Here is a 6,657-nt window from a genome sequence, read left to right on the forward strand (position 1 = left end):
CATTCTCAGTTTTTGAGAATAATTTACCTGGTAGAGGCATTGACTATTTTTTTTTAAAGTTTGATAGAACTCTCCTACAAATTCATCATGATAAATATTGCACATTCATCTTTAGTAGTTCTTTTAAATTTTATGCTATTTCCTTTTTTGAAATTATATTAAGATTTATTTGTTCTGGTGTTTTGGGTATTATTATATATTTTTAAATTTTATCTTGTATTTCTAATGTTTTCCCAGTTTTTTTAAGTGTGCTTAGTAATTTCTGATATGAAATTTTATTTTACCAGGCTTCTGATATCTCTTGTCCCCTTCTTAATATGATTTTTCTCACCTCTTCTTTTTAACTAGATGGGCTAATAATTTATCACTTTTGTTTTTTTCAACCAATTTTAATTTTGTTTAGCAATTCTATCTGTGTTTTGATAAGTAATGTCAGAGATGTTTTACTTATTTTGGAGTTTATGCTATTTAAATGCATATTCAATTCATTAATTTTCTCTTATTCCATTTATTAATATGTTTTAGAGATAGTTTTTTTTCCTCTGACGGTTGCTTTCAGCTACATCATAGAAATGTGAGATATGTCCTCGTCTTCATCATGTCCAATGCAAACATTGGCCCATTCCTCAATTCTGTCTCAGAATCTTGTTCTAGTTGAGCTAAATCTGCTTGTGCCACTTTTTGTAGAATTGGGGAAGATTTGGATGAGTAATCTGTGTATAGTCTGCTTAACCTTGAAATATTTCATCATAAAGGCTTCCCCTGGTGGAAATAAATTTGATCTTTTCCACTTCATGATTTCACAAATATGCATAAACAAAGGCACAGTCAATGTACCACTACACCAACCACCACAACCATCACCACCACCACAAACAGGAAGACAGAATTAATGTCTTTTATTTGTTACAAAGGGTGGGCAGATTGATGTGGGTTCTAAAAACGAAGTCTAAGCAGGAAGAAGGAAATTCCCGAGTGGGTCCCTGGCACAAACCTATGAGTCATTTTTTATACTACCTGTCAGAGGATGGTTGCTGTTGGAATAAAGCATGTATAATGAGTACCTTAACAATTAGAATCTCTAGTATTAATTTATAAGGCTAAAATTCATAAGGTTATATATGCTTGAGTTTCATGCTTTTTACTCATTCGATTCAACTGTAACTGCTCTACCTCCTGCATATAATTCCTTTGGGGATTTTAGTTTTGGGCATTCAGTGGGTAACAGGGGAAATGTCTAGTATGCCATCTGTAGGCCAGTTGACCATCTTCTACAAAATTCTTTATTTCTTTTGTGATAAAGAAATCCTTTTCATTGTCTTATTTTTCTTGACTCCCTGATATTAGTAAGTCCAGATTATAGTAATGCCCATCAACTTACATTTTTAAATCTATAAAAAAAACTGCAACTCCAGAATAGATAAAACATCACTAAAATTGTCATTTATAGCAGCTTTTCAGAAATCATTTTTGGTTGATCCTATTTTCCTTTACTCAAGGCAAAGAAGTAAAGTTTTCATTTCTGATATACCCCAAAATTAATTGATTGCCTCTATCCTATTTCTCCTGGATATGCAGCTACCTCATTTTCGAACAGAGAAACAGGCTCTAAATCTTCAGTCTTTGCACAGATCCCCAAGGACTGAGCCTACATGAAAGCTGAAATACTCTTTTTACCCATAGCAATGACTGTGAAAGAAAGGGCCAGTGGCATGACACTGCCTCTTTCCGCACTATGCTGGTTCTTGGAATAAATTGATTACTTTGATCTTAAAAGCTGTAAATCTGACACTTTTCTGCAACACTAAATTTGCGTGTGTATGTGTATATGTGTGTGTGCACACGTATGTGTGCTTCCCTTTTTGGAAAAAATGGGGAGAAGTATGTCACTTATAGCAATTGCCTCCTCCCTTAGAATAACAAAATCAGATTGACAAGTGAGACTTTCCCTAGCAACTATTTTGAAAGCATCACTGGACAAATCTGAGGAAGTGAATATTTTGCATGGCTGCTTTTTATGGTGAAAGCAGCCCATCACAGGTGAATTGTCTATTTCATATAACATTAAATGATTAAAACTGTTTATTCTGTGAACATAATGGTTTTCTGTCTCCAGTTCGTCTTAATCTATTTCAGCACCCAGCCTCTCTCAAAAACCTCTTTTGAATGCAGAGTTATGCATTTCAGAGAATAGCTGTAAGAGCAAGAAGAATAAAACAAAATTAGCAGTTGATCAAGAGTACTTTAGACTGCCACCCTTTCCATTAACGATTTGATTTGATGTGAGCACAAGACTTTTCCTGATACATTATGATAGAATAACCCTGACAGAAAGTAAAACCAAAGAAAACTAAAACTTGATCTAAGATATATCAGCCTGCCATCCTCTCCATTAGCATTTTAATTTGATGTGAACTGTGTGGTGTCTTATTTTCAGCTCCTGCTAAAGGTTTTCTCATTTAAGAAAGCCCTAGCCCCATCAAGATATTGCTGAGTTTTTGTAGATTACCTCTGCTTCCCTGTTGCCAGGGGAAGCTGTTTATCAGACACATGCTTTACAGCAGGAATCCAAGGCTTCCTCTTAATGACAAATAGTAAGTCTTCATCAGGACTAAAGTATGCAGTTATAAAAGAAATACATTCCTATGACAGAACACTTCTAGGGGCGGCTTCACTGCAAGATGAAATTAGGTGGAGAACAGTTGAATGCTCACTCTTTCCCTCTAAATTATCAAGAGTTTTAAAAAAAAGTCTTAGAGAGAAGAGATCATTCATCATCAAACAGTAATTCTGGCTGCAGTGTAAAATCATCACATCAGTTCTGCAATATTGGGTCCAAAAACCAGCATTAGATCTCTGAACGGACACTTGCTTCACACACTTGGGAACAGAGTTGAGAAATCTTTTAAAGCTGGCCCTGCAAAGTCCATTACTCTCCTTCCCCCCCAGGGCTTCCAGGAACTAAGCTATGTAGCATGTCTTTGCTATCTCAGGAAAAGTTGGGGTTTTAAGAACCAGTTGGTGAGATCCATCAAAGGAGGATGTTTTCTACTCATTGAGTCTTAAGTGAAAACATTTCATTCTCATGCCTGATGGATCACCTTTGAACTGGAGAAAGCCTTCAGGGCTGAAGCTTTACACCATAAGCAAGGCTGTCTTTATTTTGACTGATTTGTTCTTGTATACTTTAATTCTGTTTATGTACTTGATGAGCATGTACTGCTATTGCTAGAACATAATTGCCTCCAACATAACAGCACCCCTAATAACTTTGCAAAATGGCAAGGCTGACTGAGTATTTGGGAAATATGAAGAGAGAGCAGCCATGGTCTTGTATTTTACACATAAGAGATTTGAGATTCTTCAGAGAAGGTGATTTACACAGGAATACACAGTAAGTGCCCAAGATAGGATTCAAACCCAGATCTTCCCGAAACCAAGTCTAACTAAATTTGTCCTTGATCGAATAAGATAGCCTCAGCCTTTGAATATTTTAAGAATTCCTTTAAGTTATAACAAAATGCTAGGGTTCTGTCCCAGTGCATTTTCATTCTTTTTTTAATCCTAACATTTTATATTGGTATTCCCTTTTCAAAACCATTTGTAATACTCAGACTTCCTAAGATTCTTTTAACATCAAAGTTAAACTTTGAAGTTTTTTAGCAAAGTAGCAGCTAAGCAGTCTATAACAACAGCAATCATTTAATTGTGTAATTTTATCAGAGAAAGATGTCTCATCTTTGTTTAAATCACACTTTTAAATCCCAATTAACTAAATTGATAATTCTGTGCATGCGTGTGTGTGCGTGTGTGTGCGTGTGTGTGCGTGTGTGTGCGTGTGTGCGTGTGTGTGTGTGTGTATCGCCTTTGGCTGAAAAGGGGTGGGGGTGGAGGTTGTTCAGATTGTGGGGAAAACCTGATCTAGAAGAAGAATAAAATTTAGCCCTTTCTACGTTCTGTTTTTTCTGTATCTCTGGGAATACTTTCAGACCTGGGCAAAAGGTTCCAATTTTTAATCTAGTTGGATTTTATCTAGTTGGGTCTAGTTGGAAATTTAGGCTGTAAGTGATCTGAATTTCCATAGTCTTCAGAAGTTTAGATATCTTCATTATTTTGTTATCTATTACTTTAATACCTTTTTAAGATAAGAAACACTAATATATTTAACAAAGTAATTCTGGAAAAGAGTAAATTTCTTTAAAAATATACTACAAATCAAGCCAAAGACATTGTGTCAGGATTCACAATATTCTCTAGCAGCTATCATTTTACAACAAAACGCAATTAATTCCCAGTACCAAAACAACAACAACAACAAAACTTTATTAGTTGTCTCTTTCTATTTTATTTGGAAACATCTATCTATTTCCTTATATTAAAGAACAAGATGTATGATTTGTAAAAAGCCACAAACCCCTCCATGGACACCCTAGGTTTCTAAAATTTCTATCCTTGAGATCAAATAGGACTTTAGAAGTCATTAAATCCCATAGTTTCATTTTACAAAGAAGAAAAAATGAGAACTGACATAAAGTCTAGTATGATACATCTTAAGGTGGGAGGGATATCAGACACCATCTAATAATTTGCCTTTGCAGATAAGGAAACTAAAGTCCAGAGATATTAAGTAATTTCCCAAAGCTCACGGAATTAGCAAAAGGCAGAGTCGAGATATGAACCCAGGGCTTCTGACTCTAAATCCAACATTTATTCCACTGTACCACATTGCTTTTGCATTAATCATCTTCCCTGATCCTCACAGAAATTCTGTAAGATAGGTTCCATCATTATTCCTGTTTTGCTGATGAAGCAACTAAGAGTATAAGAAATTATGTTACCTGTCCAGATTAACATAGAGAAAACGAGATTTGGATTGAGGACTTCTTGACTCAATTTTCAGTATTCAGTCCATTAAACTACACTGCCTTTTACTATAGATACCTCGCTGTCTCAGCAAACTAAAGTCTACAAAAACATAGTGACTTGACCAAGCTTACACAGCTAGTTGGAATCAAAGCCAGAATTGTGCTTTCTGTCTTCAGATTTCTAGGGCAATTCATTTTCCTCTGCACTAAGCTGACTCCCATTGAACCATTCTTTTAGATTGATAGTTACTTGCAAACCCAAGTCCTGGGGACAAGGGACAAAGGACAGATAATTGGGAGACTGAAGAGGAGAAAGTAAAAGATTAAATTCTGAGATGCTATCAAGGGACAGTTGGCTAAAGGGTAGAATCTGAAGGCTTCTGGATCTTTTCAGGAAAAGAGGTCTGCTAAAAAGCAAGTAGAAAAGCACTCTAGACAAATTTCATCTTTGTATAATTCAGTTTTTACCTAGGATTTGTTTTTCCAACTTTGTGTGGCTTTGGATACTATATTTCAATATTCTTAAGAGTTTCAATATAGTCTCTCTTGGAAAACAACTGTTATGAGTATCACTGTTGATGCTCTACAGATGGCACCGTCTCTATGTACTTTACCAGATTTTTTTGTAAGGTTCTGATTTCCATTTGGTGAGAGTGAGGGACAATTACAACATTCTGGCCATGGAGCTTAGATCTACTCACATATTTGTTCCAATCTCCCAATTTTTCCTGATCATTTATTTCACTTGATTATTTTCTTAGCAATCATAATAAACTGTGAGCAAAAGGCTGGATTAAAAGCTTTGGGGAAAGTCCTAGCAAAAGAAACCTGATGAGGCAGAAAGAAAGGATTTTATTTTTGAGGGTATGATACTCACCAAATCTATAAAAAAATATCACCTAAATAAGTTGCTTAGGGTAATTAGAAGGTAAGTGATTTTTTTCATGGTCACATAGCTAGGGTGTAATTACAGGCAGAATTTGAATCCAGATTGATTATATTTGAAGGTGTGTATTCTCCCCACTATGGGCTTTACATACCCCAAATATTGCATGTTGATGAAATCTCAGGTCCAGATATATAAATACTGTCCATATCATCCAAAACTGAGGATGATGGTGATGATGACGACGATGTTGGTGATGATGATATAATAGGGACATCCAGCCTGAATAACAGTTTTAGGCTTCGTATTTGAAATGCATGATGATAACACAGTGATATTGGTAAGGTTAATGACTGACTGATTAACAACAGAGAAGCATTTGCAGACAAATGAACTGTGATAATTGCTGCAGTATTGCCTTTGAAGAAAATGTTTTAAATGGTCTGAAAACTGTTCTTGAAATGGCTTCTTCCCACTGTCCTCACAAAAACCTAGAGGATTAGTTTCTAATCTTATGTGCTTTTTGAAGAAAATAGCACAGGATATCTGACTTGGTTTATATAAGTTAGTGTAAGAATGCAATGGCCTCTGGAAAGATGGTGACATTTTGAATGTTAAAAATATCATAGATTTAGAGCTGGAGGCTGTCTAAAGGTCATTTCTTCCAACCTTTTTATTTTACAGCTAAGGAAACCAAGGCCCAGAAAGATTAAATGATTTGCTCAAGGTTACACAGACACTAACTTGTGAGGCCTGAAATTTGAACTCATGTCCCCTGGCTCCAAATCTAGTCCTGTTTTTTCATCATCTGAGGGAGTTTCATTATGGGTCTATGAACTTGGTTTTAGTATATATATATACATATATATATATATACTAAATTATATACTTTATACTATATTATAT

The sequence above is a fragment of the Gracilinanus agilis genome, chromosome X (genome assembly GCF_016433145.1).
Source record: "Gracilinanus agilis isolate LMUSP501 chromosome X, AgileGrace, whole genome shotgun sequence".
In the NCBI taxonomy this organism is placed as follows: Eukaryota; Metazoa; Chordata; class Mammalia; order Didelphimorphia; family Didelphidae; genus Gracilinanus; species Gracilinanus agilis.